We start from the raw sequence: 27,769 nt of genomic DNA on the forward strand, positions 1-27,769 counted from the left end.
CAAAAAAGGGAGCAAGGGGGGGAGGGAGGAGAAACCATCAAAAATGTGGCTTTTTTCTACTCAAAGAGGGAAATGTACATTTCCGCTTGGATTGTCAACACCTGGTGAGAGCATTACTTCACGCTTGGAAGCTCATGTATTCAAATTTGCTTATCAGTGTAATAAAAAGAAGCATATTCACTGCCTTGATGACTGGGACATATTTTACTGGAAACAAATAAAACTAGACAATCACTGCATAAAATGGCCTCATACAATTCTGTTCCCTTGGATTGAACATTTGTATTTTTATTGCATGACTACAGTTAAGCAGTTATTTTTGCTTCAAGAGGCACTGGCTTTGGGAGTAGAGGGGAGAGGAGGCATGGAGCTGATGGGAGATATGGTGAAAATGAAGAATACTTTCAGAATTTCAGCTGTCCCTGAAATCTCACCTACTGAGAGATGACTTCAGCCTCCGGTAAAGGAGCAACCAGGGAGACTCGCATCTTTCCTTGTCAATAGACACTGAAGCAATGGTTTCCCTTAGGCCAGGAGTCTTTTGCCTTTCAGACTAGGAGTATCTTTCCTGTCTAATCATCCATCCAAGAGGATCTATTTTCCTCCCCATTTTTCTTTTTTTCCCGCTCCCTTTTCTGCTCTCTTTTCCTTTTAAACTCTATTATTCATTTCTTCTTTTGTCATCATCAACAATAATCCCATAGGCATCTGCAGAAACTGAGACGCCCTCAGAATGATGACACACATAATAATGTCATGATGTAAACTCCACTTGTATTGTTTGTCTTTTGATGCTTTTTGACACTAATACATAAATTGCAGTTTTTGCGAGTGATGCACATTTGAACAAAATGTGGATTTCGGCAGTTTTGTAGAATATGGCAGCCCTGTTATATGCTGAGAGCAGAGCCACTTTGGAACTTGTATTTTACTATTTCATCCTGTTTGCATGCCTAAATAGTTGAGATATACTCTGGACTACAAGTTAAAATTTTGAAATCAAGTTATTTGGGCTTTATGTTTTTTTTAAAAAGCAATTTTACTACTTTCAATTGTGAGGTAAAGATGAAATGTTTTTATTGCACTGAGTACTGCCCTTTAGAAGGATGTATATAAAATATACATACGTACATTGAAAACATCCTCATTATTACTATTTTAATTACTAGCAATTTAATGATTTCATTACAGCATTACTATGTTGATGGTCTTTCTAATGGCAGTAAAATATCAGAAGAAATATTAAATTCATTTCACAAGTAGATGAAATATGACATATAGCCTGATAGAGAATCCTGACTCTTAAATATGGCTTATTAAGATCAAGATAGTCCATAAATTGTATATGTCCATTTTTCTGAACATATTGCCAATCCAAAAATATTCATATTGATTCTTTCAACAAAGGCAAATTGCATTTAAATTTCTAAAATAAAATAAAGAGAATCAGTTTGATCTAGTGGTTATGGTACCAGGCTATAAAGCAGGGGACCATGAGTTCAAGTCCTGCTTAGCCATGAAATCAAGTGACTTTGAGCCAGTCACTTTCTCTTAGCCCAACTTACCTCACAGGGGTAAAATTTTTTTTGTAAAAATAATAAAGGTGTGATGCAAACAGACAAATAAATAAAACAAAACTTTCTTCCATATATATTTACAAAGCACGATCTCCTATTCCTACCACAGATTTATTTTTCCTATGGAAGATATCACTAGCCACAATTCATTCTAGTTGGCATCTTCATCCCATGAATTTGCTCAAAGAAAAATACCCACTTATATTTCCAATAGTATTTGAGGAGTATTTCATTATTTTTAATTTATTTAATTTCTATTCCCTATAATAAAGGAAATAATTACATAATATTCAGTGTATTGCTGTCACATATTAGAAACCAGAATTCAGTCTCAAAGTACCTATTGTAACAAACTTGCAGAAACTGAGCTAAAGATGTCTGCAATAGTCCTATGACCAAGTCCTCTGAAAACTGTACCTCTAAACAATTTCAGAGACAATATTCTTTGAATTTGGTGGCAGTCTTCCATCTGCATCTCTCATAGAGTAACGCCATTATCCCTTCCCAATACTTCTGTCTCTGAATCCTAGGCTGAAATGAAGTAGGGATTGTATAATGATCTACTTGTGTTCCTATATGGACAAATCCATCAAAGAAATGATTGAGATGTTCTTAGTGATCAGGTAGACATTGCAAAAATGAACTGCTTCCTTGTTCTATACAGTCATTGATGCTTGTTCACCTCCTTGTGATTTTATCATATCAAAAGGTCTTTCCAAAATAATTTTCCCTACTTGTTTTGATGCATTCTTCTCAGTAAAACAAAGAGAAAAATATCCCAAATTCATCATAAACTCCAGTATCTGGAATACATTAACATTGCAATAGATTCAATACTGGGACTACATTAGCACTGCTGTAGATGAAATATAAAAAATAAGCAATTCATAAATTAGATTGCCTCTTGATTTTAGCTGAAAATATATTATGCAAATTTTCTGGGCACAGCCATAAATGATGGCTAGTGTTTGGCTTTTCTGAAAAGCGGCAGCTTTTTAATGTTCAGCAGAATTACTAGGCAATCTCCAACCATAGTTCTTATTGAATATGAAATTTATTGGGAATCTTTATCCTATCACAATTCTCAAGATTAAAACCAGAATTATGTTCATTCTGAATCCCATCCTTGGCTATACTCCAAGATCAATTTTGCCCGTGTCTTGTTCAAAATATTAGTTTCCTATCACACTCCTGATTTATTTGCTAGTAGAAATAAATCAATATTTTATTTATTTATATTTAACTCCAGATATTTATAGCTATCTAAGTATCCTAAAACATCTCTATGCAAAAAGTTTTTTCTTCATTTTAAAAAAAAGGTTATCACATGAAATAGTTGGATGATTGTAGAAATATGGATTCAATCAGCAACTCCTGGCTATTTTTCTTTCTGCTTCAGTTATGAAAGGATATGAGGTGTTTAAATTGCTGAATTTCACATGTGGAACAAATAAGACTGAAGGAAATAGCATTTGACTCCATCCAAGTTTGAATTACAAATTAATTTAGGACCTACTAGCAAAAGTACAGGAGGAGGGAAGCAAAAAAAAAAACCTTTTGAGGAGATGTTCTTCTCAGACAAAACAGCCTTTCAGTCTTGGCTTCTAGTCACTTAGTGGACGTCATATCTTTCTGATATTGTGTTAGCCAAGTAACACAAAGGCTTAAGGGTTCTTGTTCAAACCACTCTTGAAGTCCGCTTCTATTAGGAGGTGCTCCTTTTATCTTGCAGTAAACACATACAGATGTTTTCCTTTCGGGAAAAGGTAATGAAACATTTGCCTACTGAAAGCTGTCCAGATCATCAAGTGCTTGTTAGGAAGACTCGACACATTGTGCAACTGCAACAGTTTCAACTATGGAGGAAGAGAGCCCTCCTGCTCAAATATTTGATGGGAATGTCATGTCCTCATATCTCATTTATGTAAAAAAAGAGGGGGCGAGGAGGAGGGAGGGAGGGAGAGAGATAGAGAAAGAGGGGGTGGAGAGATTGATGTTTACTTCCTGCAGACTTTCTAGAATCCTGCAAGTGACCCTGGAATGCATTTGTATCCCAGGTACACCCTGAATTCTTGCTTGCTGTCAGACTATAAGGACAACAATCCAGATTGCAGGAGGACTTCTTTTTTCTGCTGAAAAACTACAGTCCTGGGAAAGAATATCTGTGCGGATGTTAGCTTCCTTCTGGCATCAGAGTAGCCAAAGAAACTCCCTCTGGTGCAATGCAGCCTTCAGATCATTTGGTACCCAAGAAATAGCAGCTAAAAAGGAAAAGCAGCCAAGGATCTGCATCATTTTCCCCCCCTTACTAATTGACCTTGTCAAGATAATGATTGCAGATTGCAAGATGCTGGCAGGTTAGATAGAAAATTCAATGGTTCAGTGAATCGCACGCTTTCAAGCAGTTTTGTTGCATTAAGCGGAACGCATTTTGGGATTGTTTTTAAAGATATATGTTCCTCTGTGAAGAAGGATCAGTTTTAACTGTAGAATGGGCTTGTGTTCATGCCCCATGCCTTGAATACTGTGTGGACTCACTTTCCATAAGCAGGTGGTCGGTTCAGAAGTTAAAAATTACTAAAAGCGCACCAATGAGAGCTTTAGATGAGAGCTTCCTCTATGTTCTTTCCCATCCTTGTCTGTTTTCCTTTTTGCTCTGATTTTTTTTTTCTGTGCTTTTACAGAGGAATCGTCTCTTAGGTTGCCTGAATGAAGCCTGGCAGGCAGGAGACAGTACTATCTTCCCACACTGACTTCAGTGTGGTGAAGTGCTTGGCTATGGATTATTCTGGTAAAATTCAGAATCAAGTGCTATGATGTCTTATGAGATCAGAAAGGCAAGAGGTTAATAAATGTTTCAATAGGGGCTATCACATTGGGTTTTGGTGGTTTCTTTTTGCATGGCCTGGATTGCAAATGAATTCATTTGCACGAACACTGATCTTTTTTTTTTTTTTTTAAAGAAAATCCTTATGTGGGAAAGCTACTGATATGCAGTTGCTTCACAGAACATAAAAGTCTAATTAACAAGTCAGAATCAGTATAGTCCATCTGTTGAACTAAAGTACTTAGAGGATTTTCCTGCTCCCAATGCATACTTTAAGCCTGAACTAGATGTGCACGACAGAGTTCAATCTGCTACTTTTTTGTCATTTAGGCATTCAGCTGCTTCCAGTTCCTTGTAACCCAATGGACAGGTTTGCCTGTATCTTTATTGGAAGCTCCTGCTACAAATCAACGTGGAGAGACTCTGATCTGAACTGGAAGTGAGGAGAATTTGGTAGTGAGGAAAGTTATTTAACGTTTTCGTCAACCTCAATTACAGATCTTTTTCCAATGATTTTTTTCCCCCTTGCAGAATGTTAGGGTTGCCAAACTGGCTGCTTGGCTGGATTTTACTTTTAGTTAGTGCTTCTTTGCATATTCTATTCTGCTCGTGTTTTAAAGGGAGGGAACCATTTAGCATTTTTAGTCAATGACTAATGTGACAGCTAGTGACTGAGCGATGTTATCATTATTAACTAACTGTAGAATGACATACATTTTCTGAGGGAACAGCTTCTTAGTTCATTTCATTTACAGCGTTGTTTTGTGCCTTCTCAGTGGAGGATTGTTAGACCTAGAAAAGAAGGTTAACACAGTTAGTTATGATTTAATAGTACAAAACTCCCCATAACCCCAAAAATAAAAGAGACAGAATCAAAGGTAGGAAAATATATTATCTTAAAAAAACAAAGAAACAAACACCAACATGAAAAATATTACTATGCTAGTGTAAATATATTGTTTATATATTATCATCAGTGGTGGGTTTCTACCAGTTTGCCCCGGTTCGGGCAAACCAGTAGTGGCAGCGGCGGGAGGCTCCGCCCACCCACCCGGATGTCATCATGGACACTCTGCGCATGCGCAGAAGCACCCCGTGGACACGAAGCAAGCACGCGCCCGCGCATGCTCCCGATTCTGAAGCAATAGCGAAGGTAACTGGAACCCACTACTGATTATCATGAGCATATGAACAAGATTTTGAGGCTAAGCTTTGGGTGAAAGATACACTCTTAAGTCTGGGCAGCAAAATTCCATGATCACTAGTGGATAGCAAAAAGTTAGATTCTTCTATATTTCTCCTCTGCCATTTCATGGGCCTCTCAAGGTGTCAGACCTAAGTCCAAATACAACACAGTGAAATTAAGTCTGATTCTTTATTTTCTTACACCTAACAGACAGAATCTTGCCAGAGTAAAGCTATACACCCTGAGAAATTCTAGGTATGGCTATCCTTAACCCGTTACTGACTTCCCCATCCAGTTCAGGATTGCTCAGGATTCTTATTTTAGGCTTCTATCTGGAATGTACTGCCTTCTCCCTGGGAAACCATGAAGATCTTGCCAATACTTTCCTCCCACCACCACTCCTTCTCTAGGTACACATTCCATCACAGATTTGCAGCCCATGTCTAGTAGAGAAGAGGGAAGAAGGCAGAGAATCCAATCTTTCTCAAACTGAGTATGTGTGGATTTCAGCTGCCAAAAATTCTGGGAGCTCAAGTCCACATATAAGGAGAGCACACAGGTTGGGGAAAGTATTTATTTGTTTGTTTGTTTGTTTGCCAAAAGATAAAAATGTCAGTGAAATTATACAATAGTTAGGGAGGAATAAAAAAAAACATACAAGCAACAGTGTTTACTGCACAACAAGATAAATTGATGTGAATAAATCAGACTTGGCACAAAAGAAAGAAAGCTTTGAAGGAGGGGTCTCCAATCTTGGCAACTTTAAGCCTGGTGGACTTCAACTCCCAAGAATTCTGGGAGTTGAAGTCCGCCAGGCTTAAAGTTGCCAAGGTTGGAGACCCCTGCTTTGAAGGATGCCTTGTTGTGGTCTGTCAGCAGCCTGCGGACCTGGCAGCAGTGTTGGATAGCGAGGAGGCTGTGGAGGACAATGGACCAGTCCTGGAGTCAGGGGAAGGTCCGGATGAGGGCTCTGCATCGGAGGCAGAGATGGGGCCAGGGCCATCGGGGAGTGAGATGCGGACTCCGGAGCCTCCAGAGGCTGAGAGGCAGAGAACAGGAGGAGCCTGTTCCTAGTGCACACATGAGAAGAACTGCCAGAAGGCAAGAGCAGCTAAAGCAAAAAGGACGACTCGGGAGTAAGGCCATGAAGGGCCTTGGTGGTGCAGCAGACTAAAGTGCTGTTAAGTAGCACCAGCTGCCTGCAGTTACTGCAAGTTCAAATCTCACCAGGCTCAAGGTTGACTCAGTCTTCCATCCTTTCGAGGTAGATAAAATGAGGACTCGGATTGTGGGGGCAATAAACTGACTTTGTATAAAAAAGAACACCGCTTTGGGGGGGGCGAAAGCCCTACTAAGCAGGTATATACAGAAGTATGAAGACTATTGCTTAACGTATTGTAAGCCGCCCTGAGTCTCCGGAGAAGGGCGGCATATAAATCGAACCAATAAACCAATAAATAAATGATTGGCCCCTCCCATAAGGCTTAAAAGACCAGCAACGGCTCTTGGGCTCTTTGTCGGAAAACAACGTTGATAGATTTGTTTCTTGTCTTGCTGCATTTATTTCTTGTTGGCGTCTCCTGCTTCTGAACTTTTGCCAAGAAAAGCCTTTGGCAGGTTGCCAAAATAGACCAAGATTGGTGATAAGGCCGAAGAAATGTGTTATGAAGAATTTGTTTTGAATTAGTTTGGACCATGCTGAGAATGAGTTAATTCTCAGCTTTCTAATAAAATCTGTTTGTTTAGAACTGATTGTGTCTGATAATACCTACTTGGGCCTAGGTCACAACATCTATACACAGATCTGTGGAACAACCTGGAATGAGACAGTTAATAAATGTGAAAGTGAGTCACTGGTGGGTTGCTCCTGGTTCTATCCGGTTCTTTAGAACTGGTAGTAAAAGTGGTGGGAGGCTCCGTGCACCCGCCCGGATGTCATAATTGACAATCTGTGCATGCGAGGGCTCCCATTGCCAACCAGTAGTAAAGGTAAGTAGAACCCACCCCTGAAGTGTGTGTATGAAAAAGCTAAAATCCAGACTTGGTTGGTTGTGCACTTAAACCCACCAGCTTCTAATGATGGTAGCTATGGCTAAGAATGCTTCAATATGATGATCTTGTGGCAGCTGATCTATAATCATTGATTGTGATAAGTAGGAAAGCTTACTCAGTTCAATGAGATCAAGGCATAAAGTGTGAAACAGGGGGCAATCTAGTAAAACATGTGACAAAAACTCAATCTTGTCTGAAAACAACCAGAAGTGATCAGGCTGAGAAATGTCATGATATATACATAATGTTGAATTATACCAACGTAAATGCCCTTCTGTGTGGGGCATGAAGAATATGATGAAAATATCTAGATCTGAGAAAAGGATGATCCACAGGCTCATTATAGCAAAGGTGTGACTTTTAAAATTTATCTACTTGGACATCAGAGTCCAACACTCTTGGCTTGAATGATTCCTAATCTGCACCACAGAGCAAATAGCTACAGGAGGATAACAGGATGGACAAAACAATATATTAGCACAACATATCCAAGCTAAAAGAGAAACAACCTATGGTCAGCCTTGAATTTACACCTTCCATCTCCTCTCTCTGTCTGACTTGGGCTACTCCCTCTGGGCTGAAAAATTGTATACAGTCAACCCAGATCTGATAAGCTTATTTTTGACAAAACCTGAGAGCTATTTCAGACATATATATATTTATTTTTAGTTAGCTGCAGTTTGGCATCAGCTAATACTAATTATAATCTGTTTAACATATCCATTTCAAACCACCTTTCTAAAAGTAGCTTGATGGTTCTAACCACAGTTAATGCTAATCACAGTTTGGGTCCTTGAAAACACAGCATACAATGGCTAATGAAAAGCTGACAGGGATAAAAGTAGGGGGAAGCATACAGGTCTGATATTTCTTGCTGTTGGTTGGTAAGTCACAGTTGGCTGTCTTCACACTAGCTGCTCTTAAGTTCTTGAATACCTTCCCAAAAGAAGTTCATGACTTTCACACTCTAATGTATAGCCCTCATTCACCATTTCAAGATGTTTTTGGAAGAACTTTTCATGCTCTTTTTTTCTACACTTACTATTTTCAACTATGCTATGAGTTATCCGAAACACATAGAACATTTTTATGTATGTGTATGTGTATGTGTATGTGTATGTGTATGTGTATGTGTATGTGTATGTGTATGTGTATATGTAATGTATATGTAAAGCTATGCCTGCCTGCCTGCCTGCCTGCCTGCCTGCCTGCCTGCCTGCCTACCTACCTATCTATCTATCACAATTTATCTACTGTATCTCTGTCTCTTTCTCTAACTATCTGCCTATCAATCTATTTATCTCTCATCTATTGACACACACATACACACATACACATTAAAATTAACTTTTAAAACTCCTTAAAATATGGGCCTTGGAGAGATGTTCCTCACTTAAGATATACATAAATTCTGCCACATGTTTATTTATTTACTATATTTCGAGACTGTCCATGCTACTCAACTAATACCAGTTTACAATTATATAAAATAGATGATGTTCCCAGTGCGTGCTACCTGCCTGTCTATACAAAGTCTAGTTCCTTTTTACCCTTCAGATCTCTATCTCTGTGCAGCCCTATTTGATATTATTATTATTATAATTATTATTATTATTATTATTATTATTATTATTATTATTTATTAAATTTATATCCCACCCTTCTCCCCGAAGGGACTCAGGGCGGTGAACAGCTGAAAATTAAAATAACATACAATATAAAAGTTAAAATAATTAAAAATAAATTAAATTAAACGGCCGCCCCAATTTAAAACCCCTAGCTATACAATTAAAAACTAACCCATAAAACCTATTCAGGCCAGGCCGGCTTGCTGAAATAAAAACGTCTTCAGGGCCTTACGGAAAGTGCGGAGATTCGGAATCAGGCGTAATTTATTTATTTATTTATTTATTTATTTATTTATTTATTTATTTATTTATTTATTTATTTATTATTTAAATTTGTATACTGCCCTTCTCCCGAAGGACTCAGTGCGGTGAACAGCCAAAATTAAAATACATACAATATAAAATTTAAAATAATTTAAAAGCAGAATTAAATTGAATTGGCTTCCCAAAAATTAAAACCCATTACCCTTAAAATAACCCATTAAAATTTTAAGCCAGCCCAGCTTGCTGAAATAGGAAGGTCTTCAAAGCTCGACGGAAGGTCCGGAGGTCTGGGATTAGTCGTATTCCTGGGGGTAGCTCGTTCCAGAGGGCGGGTGCCCCCACAGAGAAGGCTCTCCCCCTGGGGGTTGTCAGTCGACATTGCTTGACTGACGGCACCCTAACGAGGCCCTCTCTGTGGGACCGAGTTGGCCGGTGGGAGGTTATCGGTGGCAGAAGGTGGTCTCGTAAATAACCAGGCCCTAAGCCATGGAGCGCTTTAAAGGTGAGAACCAACACCTTGAAGTGCACCCGGAAGACCACCGGAAGCCAGTGCAGCTCGCGCAGGCAAGGTATCACATGGGAGCGCCATGTCGCCCCATAATTACCCGCGCGGCCGCATTCTGGACCAGCTGGAGCTTCCGAGTGCTCCTCAAGGGGAGCCCCATGTAGAGAGTGTTGGCGTAGTCCAGGCGAGAAGTGACGAGAGCATGAGTGACTGTGCATAGGGAGTCCCGACTCAGAAAGGGGCGCAACTAGCGTATCAGGCAAACCTGATAAAAAGCCCCCCTGGCCACGGCCGTCATATGCTCTTCTAAAGACAGCCATGTGTCCAGGAGGACGCCAAAGTTGCGAGCCCCCTCTGTGGGGGTCAATGACTCGCCCCCAATAGCCAGCGATGGCACCAGCTGGCTATATCGGGATGCCGGCATCCACAGCCACTCGGTCTTGGAAGGGTTGAGTTGAAGCCTGTTCCTCCCCATCCAGACCCACATGGCCTCCAGACACTGGGACATCACTTCAAGGGCATCGTTGGGGTGGTTTGGGGTGGAGATGTACAGCTGAGTGTCATCAGTGTACAGATGGCATCGCACCCCAAATCCACGGATGATCTCACCCAGCGGCTTCACATAAATGTTGAACAGGAGTGGCGAGAGGACCGACCCTTGTGGCACCCCACAAACAAGGCACCTCGAGGTCGACCTCTGCCCCCCTGCCAACACAGACTGCGACCGGTCGGAGAGATAGGAGGAGAACCACCGCAACACGGTGCCTCCCACCCCCAATCCCTCCAGCCGGTGCAGCATGATACCATCGTCAATGGTATCAAAAGCCGCTGAGAGATCTAATAGGACCAGAACAGAGGAGCAACCCCTGTCCCGAGCCCTCCAGAGATCATCAACCAACGCGACCAATGCCGTTTCCGTGCTGTACCCAGGCCTGAAGCCGGACTGGCACGGGTCTAGATAGACGGTTTCATCCAGGTACTGCGGGAGCTGTTGCGCAACCACACTCTCAACAACCTTCGCAATAAAGCGAAGGTTGGAGATAGGATGGTAGTTAGCCATAACAGCCGGGTCCAGAGAAGGCTTCTTAAGGAGGGGCCTCACCACTGCCTCTTTCAAGGCAGGTGGCAGGAAACCCTCCCCCAAAGAAGCATTTATATTCCTCTGGAGCCAGCCTCGCGTAACCTCCCGGGAGGCCAGCACCAACCAGGAGGGACACGGGTCCAGTAAACATGTGGTTGCGTTCAGCTTTCAGAAGATCGGAGGTGCGGTGACAGATTCAAGCCTATTCCCCTATACCTACGATCGTGCGGCAGAGAGGGGATCGGTGGTGTCGGGAGAGGAGTGCTCGGAGCGGCGAGAGGCAGAGACGGAGAGGGTGGAGCAGCTTGTACTCCCGGCGATCCGACAAGCCGAAGAGCAGACGAGAAAACGGGGAGAGTGGATTGCGTCTGCAAGGAGCTTTGGAGAGTGTGGTGTGGTGAGAGAGTAAAAGAAAAAGGAAAGATTATTGGTGTGGCTGGCTTTTGGTACTGGGATTGAGTGGAAGAAAGCAGAAGAAATACAGTGATTAGCTGTTTGAGGCTTTTAGCAAACAGGAAGTGCTTCCATTGAATCGGAAGAGTGGAACAGCAGCGGTTGAACAAGAAGACGCTCTGGCAGAGACTATTACCATCGAGTTTGGTTGGAGCCCAGCAAAGTGGGAAATTGAAGATTTCCTATTTGTACTCTAAAATTCCGTAAATACTATAAACACTATAAAACAATATACTTATACCCATATATTTATATGTTTATATCTTTCCTATCTTTCTCTTGAGTATATGTGATATTAATAAGTGAACTCTGTTTTCCTCTCTAACTTTATAATTTTATAATTAATATTAATTAGATCTCTTAAGCCATTTTATAGATATATACAAAAAAAAAGGTTGATTATATATGAGAATTTAGATTTCTATAATTATTACTAGTTAAGAGAAAAAAGGGTTGGATTTGCATCTTACTAATTAAATTATTATATAGGATTTTATATCTACTTATATTTATTGTAATTTATTTATACCTATTTATATTTATTTATATCTATTATATCTATTTATATCCAACCTTTATTAAGATCTGAACTTAGAATTTATTAGTTCATTAACTTATTGTGGTCAACTTATACAATTTAGAATATCTATCTGTATTTATCTATATCAATACTACCCATTAGGAACTGAAATTAGAATTTATTAACTTAAGATAATTACTTGTATTGCTAGCCTATAACAATTTATATATATTACTTACTCTTTTCTAAGATTGAATTTAGATTTTATTAAGTGATTAATTGATTTGTATCGATATTTTGTCTACCTATTTGGAGGAGAACTATATAATTATATAATTAGTGATTGTTAATTGCTGGAAACTTTATAGTAGCCCGCTACAGTATTTTGGAAATTTAGAACCTAGTATTAACTGGAACTTATTGAGAGTGTAGAGAGGACCAATAAAGGAGCGAAATAAAGGTCTAAGAAAGCTCCTCAGAGAAAACGTGGCAAGTGCCACTGGATGAGAATTTGGAGAAAGATAGAGGAGATAATAAGAGATCAAAAATTGGTTCTGAAAGAAATGGCAAGTCTGACCTCCACAATTGCAAAAACTGCTAAAAAAGCGACATCTATACCTACCCTAGCGATGTCTTCCCCAGCCACCCAGAAATCAGTAGAAGGTCTCCAGAAACTAGACAAACCCCCTATAACTCCTACACTGCAAACGGTACAAACATCCCTCCAGTCAATCCAAGAAACAATGCTTGCGATGCAAGAAAAACTTTTGAATAGTCACTCCGAATTAAAATCAGACATCCATGCTCTTGATTTTAAAATGAATGAGATTCAAACTGCTATTGCTAGTAACGAAAATAGAATTTTAAAAGCAGAACAAAGAATTGAAAAAAACGAGAAAAAACTGGACACAGTAGACCAAACTTTGTCGGCACAAAACAAAGAAACGGAAGACGCGCTGATCCAACTTGAGATGGACAAGGCCTCGTTTTTCTTGCGTTTCCAGAACATCCTGGAAGATAAAGATGAGGATTTAGGTGACAAGATAGCGGAATTGATTGCAGAAACTCTGCAGCAAGACAAGCAGGAAATAATTCGTGAGATTGATGAGGTGTACAGGGTCCAGACAAATTACGTAAGAAGAAACAGACTCCCCAGAGAGGTCCATGTGCGCTTTGCTAGAAAAAAAGTTAGGGATATCCTGTATAACATAGCTCGGGAGGAAAAAATTACCTATGGGGGAAAAGAAATCAATATTCTGAAACAAATTCCGAGAAGAGTGAGGGAAAGGAGGAGAAACTATAGGTTTTTGACAAATCATCTAAACAGGAGAAATATAATTTTTAGGTGGCCTTTGCCAGAAGGACTGCAAATTTCCTGGCAAGGGAGGAAAATAAGAATTGATTGTCTAAGTGATGCCCAAGACTTTTTAGAACAACTAAGGGGAGGAGAGGAGGAACAAACCAGTAAGGAGGATAACGAGATAGTAAATACGGAAGAAGAGATATCCCAAGAGCAAATTACTAGGGAAGACATAGAAGAGGAGAAGAAAAAGGAGGATACTGAGGAAAGAGGGAAAAAATCAAGACCAGTGAGAGCAGTAACTTTAAAAGGTAAATAAGAACAAGAGACTAGAAACTAATTTCAGGAATGAACGATACCAAGATCATATCGGTAAATGTGAATGGATTAAACGATTACAAAAAAAGAAGGATAATATTGTCGAAATTGGTGAAACAAAATCCCGATATTATCTGCATCCAAGAGGTCCATATAAAAAAAGATGAAGCTGAATATTTAAATTACTGTAAATTTGGTAAAGTATTTTCCTCACTAGCTGAGAAAAGGAAAAGGGGGGTTGCTATCTATGTTAAGAAAGGAATAATGGCAGAATGTAAATATAAAGATGAAAAAGGGAGAATACTCATAGTTGAAATAATGAGAGGTAACTCTAGACTGCTATTAGTAGGGGTTTATGCACCGAATAAAAAACAAGGGAAATTCTATAGGAAACTGCAGGAACAGTTGGCAAATTGGGCACATCTTGAAATATGTATGCTAGGGGACTTTAATGGAATTGTAGATCCAAAGCTTGATTATAAGTGCGATATAACCAAAAAGAATAAAAGATCTCCCTTACCAAAGTTTTTTTTTGATTTGGTGGATGAGATAAATTTAATTGACATGTGGCGTACCTTACACCCCCAGGACAGACAATATACATTTTACTCCATCCCACAGAACTCCTGGTCCAGAATCGATATGGTTTGGGTTACTAGAAAATTGGCATTAGAAATTAAGAAAGTTAACATGGACATCAATACTTGGGCAGATCATAAGCTCCTCGAAGTTAGATGGTCTCATGATACGAAGAAAATACAACAGAGATGGAGCTTAAGGACCAATCTCCTAAATGAAAAAGAGTTCACACTCAAATTGAATGAAGAAATCAAACGCTTCTTCTTAGAAAATGGAAATCGAGGGACAGCCAAAGAAATTGTGTGGGACACTATGAAGGCCTATGTCAGAGGAGTAGCCATCTCATATACTGCCTTTAAAAATAAGGAAAAAAGAAAGAGTAGAGAAGAACTTACTCAAAAATTATTACAAACTGAGGCTGAATTACAGCAACGACCGGGAGATGAGGCGACGAAACAACAGTGGTTGATGATGAGACATAGACTGAATCTATTGGACCAGGAGGAGATAGCTCAAAAAATAAGAAGATCTAAGCATTATTGTTTCGAGAACGCTAACAAGTCGGGGAGATGGCTCGCATATAAATTAAAAAAAGAGAAGGAAAAAAACCAAATACTAGCTTTAGAAGACCCACAGGGCATCCTGTTGACGAAGGAAGAAGACAAATTAGAAAGCATAAGAAAATTTTATGAATGTCTTTACAAAAATGAAGGAATTGAGTTAAACAAGGTAGAACAGTATTTGTTGGAAGCCAACCTTCCTCAAATTCCGGAAGAAGAAAAGGAAATGTTAAATGAAAAGATCACCATAGGGGAGTTAAGAACCGCCTTATCCAAAATAAAGAAGAACAAAACCCCAGGCCCTGATGGTCTCCCCGGAGAATTATATCAAAAATTTGATGATGCTCTGAAATTGGAATTGTTAGAAATTTTAAATGATGTTATTGCTGGTATAACAATCCCAGACTCCTGGAGGGAAGCGTACCTGACGATCATTCTGAAAGAAGGTGCCGACCCGAAGCAGATCTCCAACTATAGACCTATCTCACTGCTTAACGCAGATTACAAATTATTTATGACTATAATAGCGGAGAGATTCAAGAAAATTTTAAACCGATGGATACATAAGGATCAAAATGGTTTTCTCCCAGGGAGACAGATTAGAGACAATCTGAGAACAGTCCTAAATACTTTTGAATATTATGAACAACACCCTGGAAAACAGATGGCTTTAATGTTTGTCGATGCCCAAAAGGCATTCGACAACCTGAATTGGACCTTCATGATAAACCAAATAGATCTAATGGGATTCGGGACTAACTTTAGGAGGATGATAGAGAATATTTACCAAAATCAGAGGGCAAATATATTAGTTAACGGAGGCAGAACCCAGACATTTCAGATCCAAAGAGGAGTTAGGCAGGGATGTCCCCTATCCCCCTTACTTTACATTCTAGCATTAGAGGTCTTACTTAGAAGGATTAGAACTAATGAAAATATCAAAGGCTTGAAGATTAGGAAGGAAATATTTAAAACACAGGCTTTTGCGGACGACGTTGCCTTCATAATAGAAGACCCATTAGATACCAGCTTAAAATTAATGCAGGAAGTTCAGAATTATGGAGAAGTCGCGGGCTTTAAACTTAATAAGAACAAAACCAAAATAATTGTGAAAAATATGACAAACCTACAAACGAAAGAATTAGAAGATTTATTAGGCCTCCAGGTAGTTAAGAAGATAAAATATCTGGGAATATGGATTACAGCGAGACTCTCTTCATTAAAAGATGATAACTATATCCCGTTATTGCAGAAAACTAATCAAGATCTTGATAGGTGGAGGAGGCTTAAATTGTCCCTGACTGGTAAAATTGCGGCGATTAAAATGAATATTTTACCGAAATTTCTATTTCTATTTCAAAATATACCGATATCACTAGATAAAAAATTTTTTTTGGATCTGAATAAACATATCAGGAATTTTCTGTGGGAGGGTAAGAAATCGAGGATTTCTCTCAAGACACTTCAAGGGAAAAGAAATTTGGGAGGGTTCGGGCTCCCTGACTGGGAATTATATCAAAAGGCGGCAAAAATAATTTGGATAAAGGAGTGGATCAAATTACAAGAAGGTAGAATCTTAACACTAGAAGGACACGATCTCCTTGAAGGATGGCATGCTTACCTCTGGGATATAAAGGATAGGAAGAAAACTCATTTCCATAAACATAAAATTAGAGAGACATTGATTCGTACGTGGCTGGAAATTAGACAGAAGATATATACCAAGGTTCCTAGCTGGTTGTCGATTATGGATGCTCTAGTGGCCCCAAATAGAAGAGAGAACTATAAAATGGGCACATATAAGGATATCTTGGATGAAGAAGGGAAGCTCAAACCCTTGGAAGTACTGAGGGACCAGGGGTTTATTCTGGATTGGTGGAAATATCTTCAGATTAAGTCTAGATTTCAAGAAGATAGAGATAAATGTGGTATTGAAATGAAATATGGATATTTTGACAAAATTATTTGGGGACCAGATAAGAAAATGCTATCGAAAATCTATAACTTTATATTAGATGAGGATAGAGCCGAGAAGATAGCTAAAAATCAGCTAAGCATTTGGGAGAAAAATTTAGGATATGGCCTTAATTTCAATGACTGGGAGATAGCTTGGAACAGAAATCTCAAAATAACGAAATCGGTAACATTCAGGGAAAATCACTACAAAATGCTGCATAGGTGGTACCTAGCCCCGGACAGGCTGGCCAAAATATTTCCAAATTCCTCTGCTTTATGTTGGAAATGTGGAAAGACGGTCGGCATCTTTTACCATCTGTGGTGGACTTGCCCTGAGACCAAAAAGTTTTGGTTAAAGATTCGACTCTGGCTCTCGGAAATAATGGGACAAGAGATAGCCCTGGCCCCGGAATCCTTCCTCTTAGGTATGATTGAAGATGGCCTCGATAACAATAAAACCCAACTGGCAATTCAAATTATTACTGCGGCTAGATTAGCCTTTGCGAAACTCTGGAAATCCAACTCTACCCCCTCTGAAGAAACATTAATAAATAAAATTCTAGAGTGCGCAGAGATGGCCAAATTGACGAGCGAGCTAAAAAATGAAGAGAACTTTAAGTACTACGAAGTATGGGGAATTTGGTATAACTGGTTAAAGAATAGGATAAAAATATGATAATAGGCTACGATTTGTTAGACACCCGAAATGGACTTAATTGTATAGAAATGCAGAGAATTGTATAGAACTGCATATTGTATAGCTATGGATGGAATTCATTTAATGTTTGATCTATGAAATGTGTAAACATTGCACCTCGGATCAAGATTGTGATTGTACATTGTCTTTTTAAAAATTGGAAAATTCAATAAAGTATTTAAAAAAAAAAAAAATTCCTCTGGAGCCAGCCTCGCGTAACCTCCTGGGTAGCCAGTACCAGCCAGGAGGGACACGGGTCCAGTAAACATGTGGTTGCATTTAACCTTCCCAGAATCCTGTCCACGTCCTCAGGAGTCACAGGTTCAAACTCATCCCAGATAACATTCTCAAGACCCGCCTCAGCCACCCCACTGGAATCTACCCAGTCAGAGTCCAAGCCTTCCCGAATCTGAGTGATTTTATCGTGCAGATACTGTGCAAAATCCTCAGCCTGCCCTTGCAAGGGGTCCTCCCGTGCTCCCTGATGTAGGAGGGAGCGGGTCACTCTAAACAAGGCAGCTGGGCGATTATCTGCCGATGCAATAAGAACGGAAAAGTAATCACACTTTGCCGCTTTTATCGCCACTAAATAGGTCTTAATATGAGACCTAGTTAGATCGGATTTGGAACGACTGGCCCTCCAACCACTCTCTAGGCATCTTTTCCGGCGTTTCATCCCCCTCAGCTCCTCAGTGAACCAAGGAGTTGGGCAGGTGCGACGCCGGGTCAGAGGCCGCAAAGGCCCGGCGGCCGTCCTATCCCAGGCGGCCACCAGATCTTTAGTCGAGTCGTGAGCCAAAGCCTCAGGAAATGGTCCAAGCTCCCTCTGGAATCTCTCCGGATCCATCAGGCACCTGGGGCGGAACCACCTAATCGGTTCCACCTCCCTGCGGTGGGGTGCAGCGGTCAGAAAGTCCAGCCTCAAGAGAGAATGGTCAGACCATGACAGGGGCTCAATAGCTATATTCCCTATATCCTGGCCATTCAACCACTGACCAGAGACAAAAACCAAGTCCAGAGTGTGTCCTCCCGTGTGAGTAGGGCCATAAATTAGTTGTGTCAGGTCCAAGGCCGTCATGGAAGCCATGAACTCCCGGGCCACCTCAGTCGCCTCACCGGCCGATGGCAAGTTGAAATCCCCCATGACCACCAGTCTGGGGGTATCAACTGCCACTCCAGCAATAATGTTGAGAAGCTCGGGCAGGGCCGCTGTCACATGGCAGGGAGCCAGGTACGTGATCAGCAGGCCCACCTGCATCCCATGGCCCCAGTTCACCAGGAGAGACTCACATCCAGCTATTTGTGGTACAGTGATCTCCCTCGGATCAAGACCTTCCTTAATGACAACCGCCACCCCCCCACCCCTGCCCTGGGCCCTCGGCTGATGAAATGCTCGGAAACCTGGTGGGCACATTTCTACAAGGGGGACCCTCCCTCTTGGCCCAACCAGGTCTCTGTAATGAATCACCAACAAACACTTCAGTATACACAAAGGCTTCAGGTATTCTTTTTCTTACTCTGTGCTCCTTTACAAAAAAACATGTTTTACTGCAAGAAAAAACATTTATTGATGAACTGCCCATTGCTACTTTGGCTTTTAACCGCTGTGCAAACTGGAACAATGTATTTACTAAAAAATAAATTTAAATAGTGCCGCAATTATTTTACTAACTATACAGGGTCTTCCTGTATTTTCAAAATGCTCAGAAGCACACAGGTTTTCTCAGAACCACATTCTGTTTAGCAGCACTTCCTGGAATGGTGACATGGGCAGGCCAGGAATTGCTTCCGAAGGAGAAACACCTCTATGAAGCTTCTGCATGATTTTGAACTCAGAGGATATTTCACACATGCTAGAAGAATGAAGATTGTCAGACAAATTTGTACATTTCATTGATTAAGTATGACCCTAAAAGTTCTTGATTTTTTTCTACAGCTATAAAGTTTTATATTAAATCTACGCACCTTCCGCCGCACTCTTAAAACCTTTTATTCCATCAGGCTGGCCTGGCCTAATTTTTCCCTTTTCCCCTTTTAAAACACAAATTTTAATTTGTTTTTAATTTATTGGGGTGTTTTAAATCTGTCTTCGGCCAAATTGTTTAATTCGGTTTTATTCTGTTTTTAAATTTTGTATTTATGTGTTTTTATCTTGTGGCTGTTCACCGCCCTGAGTCCTTTGGGAGTAGGGCGGTATACAAATCAAATAAACATAAACAAACAAACAACATATTAATATATTAATATATTTAATGGTTTTTTAAAGAATAAGATTAGGAAAGCTGATAGTAAAAGGGAGTAGATTTTTACTGATCCAGACATCCTTATTTATCCAGCAGGTGTCCTCATTGTACACATTATTAATTTTAGCAGTAAACCTGGGAGCGCAACAACATTCTCCTATTAGAAAATGTATTATTGGGAAAACTGAATTTTGGTACCAAAATACTATTTGGTATTTTTATAACACTGTTGTCTGTTTACAATGCAACTTTATCAAGTGTTTCATATTTATTATTTTATGTTCCTTTCATTAATCCTTTAAGTTAGGCAGGCATTCTTTCTCTTTAAATCTCTGTTCTTTTTATTTACTTACGGGGAGAAAGCTGAGACTGAGGCCATGGTTAACATACTGTATACCATGGGTGTCAAACTGGCCACGTCATGTTGCTGTCACATGACGTATCATAACTTTTTTTCCCTTTGCAGAGCTGGGGTGGGCGTGGCCTGTATGTGATGCATCCGGCCTACAGGCCGCCAGTTTGACACCCCTGCGCGTGTCCCACTCAGTGCAGAATGCTAAGTGCCACTGAATTGTACTTCTAGGCAAGTGTACGAGGGCTTCCTTGCCATGAAGTTGCCATAGCTTGCAATAGCGAATAGACCTATGAGTCTAAGTTTTTTAACCCAAATTATCTACATAGATTGCCTCCCTCTATTCCTTATTTTTCCCAAGGAGCACAGTCTGATATGTCTATATAAGCATGATGTTCTGGCTAATCTATTTGGAAAGGTTGTATCAATCAATTCTCCTTAAGCTTTACTTTGGATAATATCTAAACAGGGAAACCATCATCATGAGGAATGCAGTCTGCTCAGATATCTCCACTGAGTGATCAGCAGGAGCTTCCTGAAAATTCAAGCCATTAACATGACAGCACATCTGATCCTGAGAGGGAAGAATTGCTGTCATCTCTTGCTCCCTCTTCCCACCTGGGAACATCTGCTTTTAAATGGCAGCCGCCAACGCCTGGAGTGTTGGGACTCCAAAGCTTAGCAGGCCGTGCTGTTCGCAGAGGCTGCAGAAATCTAAGTGCTGTGACTAAAATAGAACAGGGAGATAAATTGCACAGCTTTGGCCAAATGGCACATGCCCTTAATTCTGAATAGGATCTGCTGAGACTTGCAGATGTCATTTGTTTAAAGTGGAAACAGGATATACATCAAACAGTATCCGGCTTTATGTGAATCCAACATGAAAACATCTAGTGGACCCGAAGCAAATCGAAATGTAAGCCATGGGCTAGAACACAAAATACAAAAGTAATTTACCACAAGAAGGACTGCCTTCTTTTTGTGGGACATAAAATGACTTGGCTCTGGCTTCAGAGAACCCACATTGGTTTTGCCACAATTTCGGTTCTAATCTGCAAAGGATGGACTCAAATCCACACCTCCTCAGCATCTACTCTAACAAGTTGATGGCAATAAAAAGGGCATCATCGAATACTCTAAAGCATGAAGCAGAAGCAATATTTTTAAAATTGCCACTCAATCTTAAATTTGACCATGGAAAGATTTGTCAAACTTGACAGCAAGTTTCCTTTCCCTCTAAAATGGACCTGGATGGGGAGGAACAGGCTTCGACTCAACCCTGCCAAGACTGAGTGGCTGTGGGTCCCGGCATCTTGTTCTGATTGAGATATTCCATCGTTGACCATCGGGGATGAGGTGTTACCCCCTGTGGATACGGCCCGCAACTTGGGTGTCCTCCTGGATTCACGGTTGTCTCTGGAAGACCATGTGACGACCGTGACCAGGGGGGCATTTGCCCAGGTTCGCCTTGTGCGACAGTTGCACCCTTGCTTGGACCAAGATGCCCTACGCACCGTTACTCATGCGCTGGTCACCCCCCGTCTTGACTACTGCAACGCTTTCTACCTAGGGCTGCCCTTGAAAACCACTCGAAGGCTTCAGCTGGTGCAGAATGCGGCTGCGCGGGTTGTGATGGGAGTGTCCCGACACTCCCATGTTACACCCCTCCTGCATGGCTTGTATTGGTTACCGGTTGCCCTTCAGGTGAGGTTCAAGGTGCTGGTTCTCACCTATAAAGCCCTTCATGGCCTAGGCCCGGGATATCTGTCGGACCCCCTGCACCCAATCACCCGGTGCATTCCTACAGACAGGGCCTCCTCAGGGTGCCGTCGGCCAGACAGTGTCAGCTGGTGACCCCCAGGGGGAGAGCTTTCTCTGTGGGCGCACCAACCCTCTGGAACCAACTTCCTTTGGAGCTCTGGATGGCCCCTGACCTTCGCTCGTTCTGCCGTGAGTTGAAGACCTGGTTGTTCCGTAGCCTGGACTGATGGGGGGGGGGTTAATGAATTTTAAACTGTTTTAAATTGGGTTTTATTTTATTTTTTTTAATTTGATTTATATGCTGCCCTTCTCCGGAGACTCAGGGCGGCTTACAATGTGCTAAGCAATAGCCTTCATCCTTTTGTATATTTATACAAAGTCAGCTTATTGCCCCCACAACTGGGTCCTCAATTTACCTACCTTAGAAAGGATGGAAGGCTGAGTCAACCTTGAGCCTGGCGAGATTCGAACCTGCAGTAATTGTAGGCAGCTGGTCTTAATAACAGGGTGCTTTAGACCACTGTACTACCAAGGCTCTTATTATATTGTTTTTATTTTATATTGTTTTAATAAGGAACTATGCATTTTACCGTTGTGAGCCACCCTGAGTCCTCGGAGATAGGGCGGCATATAAATTACATAAAATAAAATAAATAAATAAAATCTCTCTATTCCCAAATTCAAACTTGAAATTATGTTCCTACAGCCCTGAATCAAAGGAGGAACCTGGGGAGTAGAATGGCTTTGGGCAGGCAAGCTCCTTCCCCAGGGAAGTCCTGAGGTATTTCATCATAGCCAGGAAGGGATTTGCTTTCAAATAAAGGATGCTGACCTTTGGAAAAGGAGCTCTTGCTCTTATTAAGATATTAATAAGATATTAAGACAAATGTGCCAAGTTTTCTGCAGTGTGGATTAAACTATTCATTTGCCCAGGCTTTTTTGAAGTATGGCTTCCTGCATTGAGCCTGTAGGTGCTATGAAGTTGTTTAAGAAATCATCTGAAACTTATGTGTCCACATCTTTAAAAGACCTGCAATGGATCATAAGCTATGAGATCTTAATGCGGGGGGGGAAACAAAGCTCAGGGCAACCCTGAGGCTGTAACAATAAAAAAAAGTTAGCAGACACGGTGACCCAAGGTATACACAAGGCAATAAAATATTACTCTGCTTCTAGGACTCAGCATAATCAAAGGGTGGGAAAGAAATAAACCTTTGACGAGACCCGGAATATGAAAATCAAACGATTGATCCATAAAGTTCCCTAACCAGAGCATGTTATTCTTCTCTCTTGTGCCCCGTTTAAGTCCTTTCTACTCTTCAGCTTCTAGTATCTGCTCCCCATGGTGTCTATTGGGCCCATTGATTGCATAGTTGACATTTTAATGGGGTATAACATCCTCGTGTCCGAGATCAAGTTCCATGAAAGCAAACTTTAGGCAGTGGTTGAAAGGGAAATTCTTCCACTCAAAAGGTGCAATTACAATTTTACAGTCTGCTGAAAATAGCTGGATTATCTTCCCAGCAGGAAAGAAGGGATCTCCAATGACTGTGGAGCACCACTGCCAGACAGATCCAGAGACCTCTGAAAAGATGGAAGACTCGGTTGAGACAGGCAGAAAAATGTTGCCAAGTGTTTCTCCATTCCTCCATTTAGACAGCTTCTTGACAAATCCTCCCCCGTCCTTTTACTTTAATATTTTTTCAAGAAGGCCCTGTAGTTCAAAAACAGATGTTGACCAACTTAGCAGAGAAGTATAAATGAGAAGTATATGAGAAATGAAAAGTATAAGCTTAGTATAAATGTGGGGCCTCTGAGAGTTTGCTTAGGAGAGACCCTAACTAAGAAAATGAGGGACAGAGTTGTTCCTGCTGCTGCATACATGCAGCCCAATACTCCCTTTGGTGATCATTATCCTGTTCCTCAGATGAAAATGTTGCTTGTTGCTGATTTCTTTATTGGGCGGAAAGTCCTGTCCAGGCTCAAGCACTCAGGGACACTTTGAATTTTAGAGTGGGTTTCACAGGCTTGCATATGTAGCTTACACTTTTTGAAGATACTGCATATGAATTTCTCAGATTGTAATGACAATCTAGAGGAGAAGATTGAAAATTGCTGCAACACAATTTTTACATTGCTGAATTAATATGGTAGGAAAACTAAGAAATACAGGTGCTGTTTCCTGAAATATATCACTCACAATTCAGAAAATATGCTCATGAATACATTTGGAAAAACATATCAAGCTGCATAGATCACTGAACTGTACCCATAAAATACATTTTCCTATGGAAATATCTTTTTTAAAAAATGTCCAAACTAATGTGAATTTGTGAAAATGTGTGTATTAGAACTATGCAAGGCAGTTTGGGATGTACTTCGCACCACTCATTTGTCACTGTAAAAATATCCACTTCTCAGAAGAAAAATTGCAGACATTGAGGGACGTGTCCTTGTCCAGAAAAGAGTTTACATTCTGCATAAACCCCTCCAGGCAACTTGCCAAAAGAAAATATGCAACACTAAGAGGCAACATCTTTCCTAAAATAATATTCCCACCTGGCACAGAATTATCCAGGTAACACCCAAATCCCTTTTCTCAAATGTACAATAATAGGAACCTACCATTCTCTCACTCCCCTCCCCATGTTAAGAGACATAAGCTGCTCCTTTTTCTTCTATTATTTTAAAGATAGGGGTGTGGAGAGTCCTGAGAGAAAAGCAGAAACTCAACCTAGCCTGCACCCTTTCCTTCCTTTCCCAAGAATGTACAGTATATGGACTTACACCTGAGGTTATTATTTTTTAAAAAAGCATTAAAAGCAATTCCTCCAAATTCCAAAAAGAACATTTGGGAACAGGAAACACACCAGACATTTCCAGGGGGCTGAGGAGTGGGGTGGGACTGGGTGGGACTGACAAGGAAAGCAAAATTTGTCCTTTTGTGTGAGTACTGTGATACAAGGCAAAGAACTTGCATCATCACGTTGGAATGTTGCTTTGGTTATTTGACAAAAGCATTGGATATTGTGGATACCACGGCTGGCAGCCTCTTATTTCTTCCTTACCTTGAGATATTGGTTTCATCATTTCATCCTCCAACCACATCCAAGGCCGCTCATATTTACTTGTTCTGGTGTTAACATAAATTGTGCCTTTTAAGCAGACAACAAGCTGCAGTTTTGCCATGGGTGCAATTTGGCACACTTCAACAACCATTCATTGGGTTCTGGCATTGTGCCCATGGCAGGCTAGGGATTGTCAGTAGGGGGCAGCTCATTTTATGGCAGCGTAGTTTGCTGTTGGCTCAAGGACTAACTTGGTTACCAGGAAGAGTCATTTGAGGAACAGCAAAGAAATGATGCTTGTGCATTCCTGCTTGCCTTCAGATACTATGTAGAGGATCCTGATCTGGTTGTTATATTCACCCACAAATGAATCTTAAAGTCCATAGTATAATCTGAATAAGTAGCATCTGAGTGAGAGGGTGAAAACAAAAGTATTCTCCATTGATAGAAAATCACCAGGTGAATGCAAAAATTGATGAACTTCCATCTACGAACTGAGGATCTCTGTGATATCACAACATTTACCTCTGGGCTCAGTGTGAAATAAAGGTGTGGATAACTGTGGATGTGTGCAAGCAATTTATTTTATTTCCCTTGTGTATGGAATTGGAGAATGAGAGGATTTTTCATCCCCCAAACTCTTTTAGTTCAGGATGGAGCAGTGGACTTTTGCTACTTGTTTACAGCAGTTTGTGGTTGTTAGTTTTGTTAATTTTAAAACTGGTTTTAAGGGAAGGGCCTTGAGATTATTGTTGATTTTACAATTATAATAGGAAATATGTGAAGAACTTTTTAAAAATCGAAGTATTAACTGTAACTAGGCTTTTGCAACAAGTTAATGACTTAAAAACGAGATCAAGCTATCAACTATCAATTAATATTTGGAGGCACAACTGCCCCAAATCAGTCTGATTGAGCTCCAGATTGCCTTTCAAATTATACACAGATGCCAATTAGAAAAATTCAGAATTGTATTAACATAGACATAGGAAGGACATAAATAGACAATAGCTACTGTAGGTTATTGAAGTCTGAAACTAACTGATAAGGTAAGGTGACCAGACGTCCCGCTTTTGGCGGGACAGTCCCGATTTTTAGCAATTTGTCCCGTGTCCTGCGGCGTTTCAAAAAAGTCCCGATTTTTCATTCTACCTCCTGGGTCCCGCTGCCTCTTGAGCCCCAGCTGATGGCTAGAAGAAAAAAAAAACTGTTTAAACTCTTGCCCGGGGCTTCAAAGGGCCGCCCTACAGGCAATCAGTGTAAAGAGTTCCTGAAGCAGTTTTTTTTCCCCCTAGCTAAGCTGCAGAAACGAAACCGAAACCAGGATTTTTGGTGCAACGTGACAAAATGAGGCAGAGAGAGATTTATTTTTATTTTTATTTTTCCTCCCCAAAAAAGGTAGGTGAAAAACTGCAAACAATGGGAAATTTAGGAGGAGAGTTCAAGATTTTAAAACACAAAAGAAAAAAAAGCTGTATTTAACTAGGGAATTGTAATAATTGAGATACTATTAATTGTATATTGTGTTGAAAGCAGAAATGTTTAAGTTGTGGTTCAGAGGAATATATGGGGGAAATTATTTGGTTTATTATTATTGATAAATATAATTAATTGATTTGTAAGAAATTGGATTGCATGGAAATAATTGGAATATTCATGTTCATATTGATTAATATACAAAAAAGATAGTTTTATAACTAATTGATTTATATTAAAATGTTGAATTTGTATTAAACAACTGTATTACATAATTACATAATTAAACAATGTGAGGATGGATATAAAAATAGATGACAATGGGAAGGGGTATAATATAGAATAGAAGGGAAAATTTGAATTTGATTAAGATTAGAGATGAGGATGAAGGGTAATATTGTTTTTTTAAAAAAATAGATGAATAAATATGGCAAAAAGGAAATATAGAAATTGTAAATTTAATTGAAGTGACTAAACACTGTTTAAATTTGTGAACCGGCCAAATACTCTGTTCAAAGAAAATAAATTGTATGTTTGTATGTGTGTTTCTAATTACTGCTATTTATTCATATTTGTTCTCTTTTATTCTTTAAAGTTTAACCATTCATTCTTTATCTTAATATCTTTATATTTGTTTGGGGTTGGCTTTCTTCCCTTTCATCTTTTTTATTGTACAGCAATCTTTCTCCTCAAACCTACCACCTCTCTCTTTTCTTTCCTTCTTACTTTCTCTTCCCCCCCTCTTCTTCTCCTCCCTACTTCCTCTTCCTTTCTCCTTCTCCTCCTCTCTTCCTCCCCCTCTTACCCTCACTCCTACTCTAATTTCCCTTCCCTTCCTTCATCCCTCTCTATTGCTGTATCCTTTTATGCATATGGACTACTCAGAGGGCTGAAAAAGTTATTTTTGACTGGTCCTCGCACTTTTGACCAGTCCTCGAACTTACGACTGTCTTCACATTTTACGTTTTTTGCCCTATCTTATCACCATGGTGAAGAGAAGCAGTTGTGAAATGAGTGACATGGTTGTTAAGGATGCTGCATGGGCATAAATGTGAGGATGGTCGTAAGTGTGAGGACCAGTCAAAAGTGCGAGGACCTGTCAGAAATGACTTTTTTCAGCCCTCTGGTTAGTCCTTTTGTGCATATGGACTACTCAGAGGGCTGAAAAAGTTATTTTTGATTGGTCCTCGCACTTTTGTCCAGTCCTCAAACTTACGACTGTCCTCACATTTTACATTTTTTGCCCAGTCTTATCACCATGGTGAAGAGAAGCAGTTGTAAAATGAGTGACATGGTTATTAAGAATGCTGCACGGGCATAAATGTGAGGATGGTCATAAGTGTGAGGACCAGTCAAAAGTGTGAGG

General features: G+C 40.2%; 1 long non-coding RNA gene across 1 annotated transcript in view; it reads right to left on the reverse strand.

The window, feature by feature from the left end:
- LOC148116626 (uncharacterized) overlaps positions 1-27,769 on the reverse strand; it is a 51,360-nt gene that overhangs the window by 11,591 nt on the left and 12,000 nt on the right. The window contains exon 2 of the long non-coding RNA XR_015733697.1: positions 5,119-5,196. This is a non-coding gene — a long non-coding RNA (uncharacterized LOC148116626). The remainder of the gene's footprint in view (positions 1-5,118; positions 5,197-27,769) is intronic.

Source organism: Pantherophis guttatus, chromosome 1 (genome assembly GCF_059756535.1).
Source record: "Pantherophis guttatus breed Tessera chromosome 1, ASM5975653v1, whole genome shotgun sequence".
NCBI classification, from domain to species: domain Eukaryota; kingdom Metazoa; phylum Chordata; class Lepidosauria; order Squamata; family Colubridae; genus Pantherophis; species Pantherophis guttatus.